Below are 9,672 nucleotides of genomic sequence, written 5' to 3' on the forward strand. Positions count from 1 at the left end.
GTGCGCACAGTTTAGGAGGATGAGTCTGTGGGTGTGCATCATGGACATAAATCTGTTTGTGTGTATGTACACTCTGAGAAATATCGACCTGTTTTTTACCGGATATGTCCATAAAACTTGATTCACAGTTTTTTTTACATTTCAACATGCATAAATTGTGCTTTGACACCAGCAGCTTTGTTAGCCTGGCTCGGCCCTCCTACGTACTGTACTTCCACTCAAATCTTCATTTGCCTTGAGTACTACGTCTGGGTTTGCGGTATAGTCTTGGGTTTTCTCCGGCCAAATGTTTAGCGGTCCAATTAGGGGGCAGAGGGAGCGGCTGGGAACAAAGACGTTGAGGTTGTGCGGTGGATTTGAGTTGTAGTTCCCTAAGCGAGCGAAGCCATTTTGTCAGTGGTGGCAACACTGGCAAATATCCAGAAGTTAAAGCCCGAGAAAGAACAATCTTTGCTGAGTTTTGTTGGTGGCCGTGATGTTGTGGCCGTCCTCCCCACGGGGTTCGGGTAAAGATTGATTTACCAGCTCGCACTGTTAGTGGTGAAGGAGTTTGCTAACGCTAATGCTCATGCTAAATACAAGGCTTGTCGGTTAGATCCAGGGTGGTTCGGGGCAGATGAAAAAATAATATAATAATAATCTTTATTTGTAGAACACAAGATACATTACAAGATTCAAAAAAAAGTTCCAAAGTGCTTTAACAAGTGTAAAGACAATAATATCCAAGAGACAATAATACAAAAAGATGAAAGCATGAAATCATTGAAAAGACTAAAATACAGATAAATATAAAATGAGTAAAATACAATAAAATAAAAGGGATAAAATAAAATCAAATAAGATCGGAAAAGGCTCTCCAATAAAAGTATGTTTTAAGAAGGGACTTAAAAGAGTCCATTTACTCAGCTGACCTGATCTCCCCGAATTTGAAATGATAGGAAATGTAACTATTTCAACAATAGCTACACACATAGCTCCTGTTTTTAATTATGGGACAAAGTCTGGGTAATAAGCTGCCAGGAATTTATTTGGTTATTTTACGGATTTAGTTTTTTAGAGTGTATAAAGATGGATATTTGCCTAAGCAGGGTAATAAACAGGCACACGTTCTTACTGTACAAATGTGTGAAGCATGTCTTCAGTGTGTTTGTGTGCTTGTTATTGACATGATTTCTCAGGACTACTAAGTGCTACGGTGACAACACAAACTACATATTGGTCAAATAAAACTCTAATCACATGCATTTTTGATCTTAACCAATAATGGACATGCTATTTAGACATGCAGCTTTAAACGTCCCGCTATGCCTAAGACAAACACCTACTACGCCTCTGCCCGGCCTCTGCACGGCTCTGATTCTGACTGGAGATTTTCATGACTCACTGTTAAAGTCAAAATTAAATGCAACAAAGAATGGATTTTCTTTGGCGAGCAGCTCAATGAATAACAGGCTGGTTATTACGACTGAGCCGTGATTATTATCAGCATTGTTATCAAGGATTTTGTAAGATCAGTGTGTGTGATCCATGTGCTGCTCTTTTCATATCTTTTTCATATTTGCACATGCACATACCCCCCCCCCCCCACACCATGTCTAATAATCTGGCTGTCATGATTTCATTCACCCTGGTTGACACCGCACCACTTAACCAGTCAAGCCTCATTCATGGAGCTGAACATGCCTTATCCCATCCAACGTGGAATGTCAAGTAGCATTTTTGAAGCTTAACAATCTCTCAGTGGTTACTGAAACACATTAATTGAAGCATTTCCTTCACCCAATCAGGAGTTAGTGAGCAGAAAACCAAGTCTTGGAAACTTATAATTGTTCAACAGTCAAGCTCCTTCATGTAGCTGGCATCGCTTTTTCTCTTTCCTGCTGAAATATTCTCTTAATTTACCCATCAAGCATGGACAGATGAACCTTATGTTATCAACATGTGTCCATCACTAATGTTTACAGCATTCCAATATCTTATTCAATGAGTTTTCACAGGTGTGGTTTGAAATATGAAAAATGAAAGCCGATTATGAATACCTTCTGTCGGTATGCTACTTCCAACAAAGTTTTATAACTTCATCATCAAGGATGAGTTACAGTTACATTGCATAAATCAACAAGGATGCTTACACAGAGCAGCGCCTGCAGGTATTTCCCAAAGCGTAGGGATGAAACTTTTTACTAATAATACGGGAAGACTTCATCACTTAGTCACAGCGAAACTGCATGAGACATCAAATGACAAGGGGAAGAAGTTTGATGCTAAAGGGTGATCACTGCTGTCAATACGGAACTGCACACGTGGGCAACATCTTCCTCAGAAAGGACACAGATCTGCAAACATTATGGAATTGGAGAGACAGCGCAAAGACAAAAACCCAGAAAGCTACTGAGCGTTGCCTCAAGCTGTTGTCCGTGTGCAACAACTTTACAATAAACTAACAATGTAAGTTTAACTCGGCGGTCAGACAGACAAAATATAGTAAGAGAAAACATGAGGGGTCGTCTGCTTCACTGGAAGTGCAGGGCTCATAAGGAGCTGACCTTACCAAACAACAACAAATGAGCACCCTGTCGACTTCCTCCCGAGTTAAGCTGTAGAAATACAGACCGGACAACGGGTATTAGCGGGACAATCATCTGGCCCTCGCCAATGCCATGATTACTGCACAGACAGAATGAGGGAGAGAGAGGGGAAGACAGAAAGAAGTGAGTGTAAAACGGAAACCTGAAGGGAAAAACAAAAAAGGAAGCAGACAGATGGGTTTTATGAAGAAAGAGGATGGATTGACATCACCTTCAGGGCTTGTAGAGAGGACATGTTCCCTTTATTTTGGGTGGCTGCACCCTCCCTCATTCTTAATTGGAGTCCTGGATCTATCCCACTGTCCCATACTCTGGTGGCGCCCCCCAAGGTGCGGGGAATTAACGTGTCTGCCTTCCCTTCCGCTATATTTAGGCCATTTAAGGTTGCATGGCTTTAAAAGGGAAAGTCAAAAGATGCCATTCTTCATGAATGTCTGAGGATATGAATAGGGTCGCCACTCCTCTCCCTCCGTCCCCTCAGGAGTTCACCTTTTCAAATATAACAAATGCCTCAATTAAAGTCCCTTTCAAACACCATGCTTATTTTTCGATAACAATCGTCCGCCGCTCCCCTTTAGTGCCTCTGCTCTCTCCCCTTCCTCTCTCTCTTTCTCCTGAGGAAGGAGGGATGTAAAGGGATGTGCAGAGCAGATGATGCTCCTGTGGAAAGAGGAATGAAAAGAGGGAGGAAAGACAGGACAAAGATGAACTTAGTAAAGCAAAGAAAGAGAAACAGAGATGAACAGAGAAAAACAGAAGGAGACAGCAAAAGAGAGGTGTGTGTGTGTATGTGTGTGTGTGTGTGTGTGTGTATTATGACGGAGGGATGGATGCGGGGCCTAGAATGATGTGAGCCAGCAGATGGCAGGGTAAGAACAGTAATATGGCCAGTTGCACTCTGTCTGTCTCTAGCTGGTCAGTGTGGAGTCTCACAAACACACACACACACACACACACACACAAACACAAACAAGAACACGAACACACACACACACACGCACACACACACACACGCAGGGAGATAAGAAGATTAATGCACACACAGACATAAACCTACAAATGCATTCCGGCACAGCAGCACATACAACATAATACGTCTACGTCTGCATTCACGTCCAAATGCATTTACATGTTGGACACATTATGCATGATTACATATTCATGCAAGCACCTATTCATGTTAGGTCCACACATTTTCTTTAGTTTTGCCAGTCATCTCTTTCCTCGTAGGGCTGTCTGCAAACATGTACTCAAGTGACAACTAGTAAGACGTCCTTTTATTGTGTTGTATGTTTTATAAATGGTCAAGGTCCATTAAAAAACAATCATGTACATCATGTTTTTTGAATTTTTTTGTACCGAAAGTTGATTTGTTCTCTTCAGCTGTCGATAAGTTAGTTGAAATACTAATACCGTCGTTTGCGCCGCGTTGTCGCAAAGGGTTTGCGGGTGATGCAAGTTAAAACTCTAATGGTTACAAGACAGTTTGTCGCCATTTGAGGCTCAAAGGGAAATGAAACTAATGCTGAATAATCCATTCTTAGGCCGTCATTAACATCGGAATAGGGAAATACATTAGGACTCTATGGAAGATGGCTGGCTTTCATAAAAGACCACTTAAAGACGGCAAACAACAGCAGGCAAGTAAATGTAAAAAACATGGGCCCCGCTCGCTCACTTAAGACCCGTGGACATTATCAGCATCTGAACTGTATGGCAGTGGAGATTAACTGCCTGGTGTTGTTTAGCTTATAGCTTCATCTTGGCTGCCTTCGATTAAGCTCTAGGGAGGAAACCAAAGACAGACTTTTTCCATTCAGTAATATCGACTAATTAATAATTATGTCAATGCCTCCTTCCCCAAGCTTTTGGTTACATGCTGGTTTGCGGCCGTGATCGCAAAATGTGTTCTTTTGTTGTCGGTGAAAACATACACGGCAATTCTGTTTACTGCGTCTTAAACACGCGCCTCTCTGCATGCAAATACACACAACTAAATTAGACTGGAGTAAATGATGGTTTACTGTACATGTTGCACGGGGTGCAAGTGGAGCACACAGGGTATTAAACTGGATCAGGCACCGTTAGAAACTAACAAGCAGGCCTGTTGTGGAGTTCAGTGTGGTTTTCATGGAGAGCTCCAGCTGTTTAACATAGAACGAGGCTCACAGCTATATGTGCCTTTGCTAAGAGGCAATATATTTGAACATTCTATCTCTCTGTCTATGTGTCTGTCTCTCGCCGCTGCTCTCTGTTTACCCTGGTCTCTCTCTCTCTCTCTTTCTTTGCCAGTCTAAACCAATAATGTATGCTATCTTTATCCTGAGAGTCACGGTAATATCATATAGCACACAGACATCCCCACTTGCCTTTTGGGCTTTTCTGCCTTTGACTCTGAGCAGATAGTCATCGTCGAGAGCGTCTCCTGACAATTCCCAAAATGCGATGTAATGGTTAGTTTATGATTATTTTCAGTAGAATTTGTCCCATTTCTTCTGACTGATGTTTATAGAAGAGTACACTGGCAAATTGGATGGTGAAATCTCTGGTGATTGTGTCCCCTTACATATCCAACACAACGGCAGTAAATAAATCTCTCAGACTCCAATAAAATATGTTATTTCTTCCCTATGAATCATACAACATGGCCCGGGCTTCATTTCTGACCATACTGTGTTGGCTGCAGGCTCTGAGATTTTTCAGAGAGAATTATAAGATACATAGAGGAAGACAGTAGCTGTTAAACTCTGTCAGGGAATACACATTCTCAAACAGTTTCTCAAAATCAAAAATGATTTTGCAAACTCATTTGGAAGTGTCACTGGTACACTATGCTGCCTTTATTACATTTGATCCATATTGTATTTATTTGAATCAGTAGTTTTTATTTTACTTCCCTCCAGAATCTGCACATTTTAATATTGTGTCTTTCATTTTAAGATTCTCTCTGGTTCAACCGCCCTTTCTTTGTGAAATATGATGGTTGACAAAAGCAAATAAGGTTATAAACAAAGTAAGGGTTAATCATCCACACCTGTGTGAACTGCTTGTGTATTGTTAAAATCCCCCTGTCTCTTCTATTTACCCACTTCAGCATCACTCACCCATCTTCCCTACGAGTCCCTACCAACCTGATGTTATCCTCCCAAACCCAAACAGCAGTTTTTACCGCTGCTTTTCACCTTGTCGGGTCACAATGCAGCAGGCATGTCGAGGCAGACCTCTATTTAAAGATGGTGAAAATGTTTGGGTGGCTCAACCCTTTCAAATTAAGTGGATGGCATCCCAGGGAGGCCTATCAAAAATGATTAAAAAGGGTGGAAGACAGCATGTGTGTGAAGTGTCAAGACAAGTCGGCACAGGCTAGCCGACCTGCACCGAGAGCCAGGAAGCTTATTAGCATTTCAGCGCATAGCAACCTGCGTAGCCTCGAGCACTGATCTTAACACGGTCTGTCCAAAACCGCACAGTCTTTCTCTCTCTCTCTCTCTTACTCTCTCTCTCTCACTCACTCACTCTCTCTTACTCTCTCTCTCTCTCCTCCTGCATGTGCAAAAAAACACTCATGTCAAGTTGGTGCTTCACTCAAGTGAGGAATGCTTCTTTGTTAACGTCAAATTGGAGCTGCAGCCTGATAGAGTGTGTTTGTATACGATACTCTGAGAAGTTTAACGCCGTCCAAATACTGTGTGGGGAATGGCGCAGATGATACCAAGTTCTCAGTTATCAGATCGTGGCATCAGATTGTGAGTGTTGAAATGCGTTATAGCTGTGGTTTCAAATCGTCTGAGGTGGATATTGAATTTGACTCAGGCTCATTAAAACTGTAAAATTCCTGTCATGTTTGGACCCAGCAGAGATGTCCGTTTTTATAGTGGGAACCGTCTGCACTCATGGAGCCAGTATGTTCTCAGGCAAATTTCAAGTGCCATCGCCAACTTTTAGACATTTATTTGGAAGACCTTTTAACTTATGGAGATCTGTCTGAAGCATAAAGTATGTTTAAGTTTCAGTTTGATCAAATGCTGCAAGAGTATTTTAGTTAGAAAATACCAGGCAGGCGCCACAGGCTAAAAGCCACTATCTGGACAAAAAGTGGCACTCTCTTTCATTTTTAATCTCAAATGTCATTCCCTTTTTTTTTTCATCTTACCGTCTTTGTCTGAGTCGGTATTGACTTCATGGCTGGGGAACAAAAAAAAACAAAAAAAAAAAACGTCACTGCTTCCTCTCCTGCCAGACATTTTTCTGACAAAAGAAGTAAAGTCAAAGTAATTGTAAAAGTATTTTTTTTACCACGGTATGGAACTAGTGAAAATGTGTTTCTTCATTCTCCCTGGATGTTGTTATAAAGATACCATCCATTATTGACTACACAGATTACTATAATCAAGCTAGAGCAAAATAATAATGTTCCACTCAAATATCAAGTATCAAATGTAAAGCTTAAAGAAAACCACTACTTAGACTTTTCTTTTTTTTAGAATAAAACTGTAAAACATGAAAAATAATAACAACTAGTATGCCACAGAAACATAAGCAACCAGAACAAAACCCTGTACAGTCTTAACAAAGGTTTCTGGATTATGTTTCCCTCCCTCCCTTCCTCCCTCCCCCTTTTCCCTCCACTGAGTTGCGAGAGAATCACAACTGCACCTGGACGCTTAATCAGTCACGGGGGCGCGCCATGTTTCGATACCAAGCATTTTATATGACTTTATTGACTCTGAGTTTTTATACTCTTCTTCATCCTGACAGTATAAAGAATGGGCTGACGGCGCTCTTCCAAGATAGGAGGCCATTTTGTGGCTGAGCTCTGTGCTCAACAATGTGACTAATGGGAAGCCCTGCAGGACTTTTGGGGTTATCACTCAAAAACAAAGTTAAGACAGAGAGTAAGAGACTTGTGTTTACAGATGCACTTTGGCAACAAGTCATTTAACATTTTCAGATGCTTATTCCCTATGCTAAAAGGCTCAACCTTTGCTTTGCGGGCAAAAAGAGTTGCTTCTAAAATTGATAATTAAACTCGTCGTAATGTGCGCTCGCATACAGCGGGTATCCTTTGTCCCCAGACTAGCTCGTCTCACTGAAGCGACCTTGGGAGGGGGAGCCTACCTTATAGCTCCCAGCTCTCCACAAGCCCCCACAGAACATCTCATTGTCTCAAATTAAAGATAAGGTCTGCCTACTTTGTGTACGGTAGCTACCCTACCTTTGGCATGTGGTCGTTGCTAATTACTTTGAGCTGTTAAGGGAGACATATCTGGGGAGGCAGGCAGGAGGGAGAGACCTACAAACCCAGTTTAAAAGAAGAATCTGATTTTCCTATTGCTCCCGATGGCTTTGTCTGACCTGTCGGATGTGCATTGTTCTCTTATGGCCGATCTAGGTTGGGTAATACCTGTTATTTTACTCTGTTACGAGGAAATGGAGTGAATTTCTGCAGCTGTGCGGACTGTGTGTAAATAAATCAGAGACAATGCATGGAATAATGTAGGAAGAGGTGCTGTTGCTCACGTGTAATATGTGGATTTGTGGATTCGTGAATGTGTGCGTAGTGGGTAGTTCAGTATGCCCTCAGGAAGCTACTAAAGTCTTACCCTCTCCTGTGACCTGACCCCAGTGCTAGTTTGTGGCCTGGGAGTATTAACTGTCATAAATAGGTGCACGTTCCTGTAAAACAATATCTGCGGCTGAACTTGCTCTGGGTCCTGATTATCGTGAAGAACAAATGGCGAGGGCATTTATTAGTCGAAAACAAAACAAAAGTGCCTTTAGTCAATTTGAAACCGTAAATCAGTTGGCATAAATCATGGTCCGGGCTGCAGCGGGCCGTGGTGGTTGTGGTGTTGTCAGGGATCTGGTTTAGCATGCTCGCTGCCTGGTAAACTGCTCCATTTAACTCCCCTCCGACTCCCACTGGCTCATTGCTAAATAAGGATATCAATTAGGCTAAAGCACTCAGCAAAGGCTCCCAAGTTAACCATCAGCCGAGGCATGAATGGATCTTTGGGGATATTGACTGCTGCGGCAATAGGTTTGTAAGTGGGCTGACCAAGGGGTAATTAAAGCAGCATTATCATGTTACGCCGTTTATGGTACTTCTGCGGCTCTTTGCCGTTGCAAGTGAGAGACCGCTTGCTTGTTTGCTCTTGTAATCAAGTGATTTAAATGTGTAGAAAGGTCAGTTCTGGGTGTGTCTGAGTGCTTGAGTACATTTTGTTGTTACTAATATGGCTGCCACAGAATCTCAAGGAATATAGTTGGTGTTGTTTAATCCTCCCGAACAGTGCATGAAACATCAACAATTTTGCATACATTTGCCATTTAAACAAAAACAAACTCACAGTTCTAATGTCGATTTCAATATTTCCATTGAGATTCTGTGAGTAATGTCTTAACATGATGTGAGGAAAATCACAAGGGGTAAGCTCGAGCCCTCCCGCTATATGAGCTGGCCTTGATGTATGTGCAATTACAGCATAATTACAGAGATAATTACTGTATGGGCAAGATTAATAACTTTATTAACTAAAATGGTTGACTTTTAAAAGAGGGAAATCTATACGTTGGTCGTTCAGATCTAAATTTGCTGAGAGTCAATTAACTGGCTGATTTTGTATCTCATTACTCACATGTTTCACCTTGGAAAGGCACCTTGAGAAGCTAAATTTAAAATGTAAAAAAAGGTCAGGAAGTCCCTTGTACAATTAAGCCAGGAGTTTCTAAAGAATTCCATCATTATTGAGGGAATGACAGAGTGTCTATTTTGGCCAATCTAACAAGACAGACCTACTTCACAATTAAATCTTGTTAACTGTCGGACGAGCCTCTTCAACATATCTCAATTACCAGAGGAGGGGAGTTAACTGCAGTCTGCGCATTTTTTATGTTGGTTTTTACTCTTGTTTTTGACAGGGGAAGGGAGGGAGGGGAGGGGAGGGAGAGAGAGAGAAAGAGGGAGGGAACTACATTCTGAGTGCCTCTGTTTTGACTGAGCAAAAATTGGCCCTTAAGCTCCTTTAAAACAATAATAACTTCTCCTCTTTAATTTAGCCAACCTCACCGTGTTGACAGGGCT

Source organism: Etheostoma cragini, chromosome 22 (assembly GCF_013103735.1).
Source record: "Etheostoma cragini isolate CJK2018 chromosome 22, CSU_Ecrag_1.0, whole genome shotgun sequence".
Classification (NCBI taxonomy): domain Eukaryota; kingdom Metazoa; phylum Chordata; class Actinopteri; order Perciformes; family Percidae; genus Etheostoma; species Etheostoma cragini.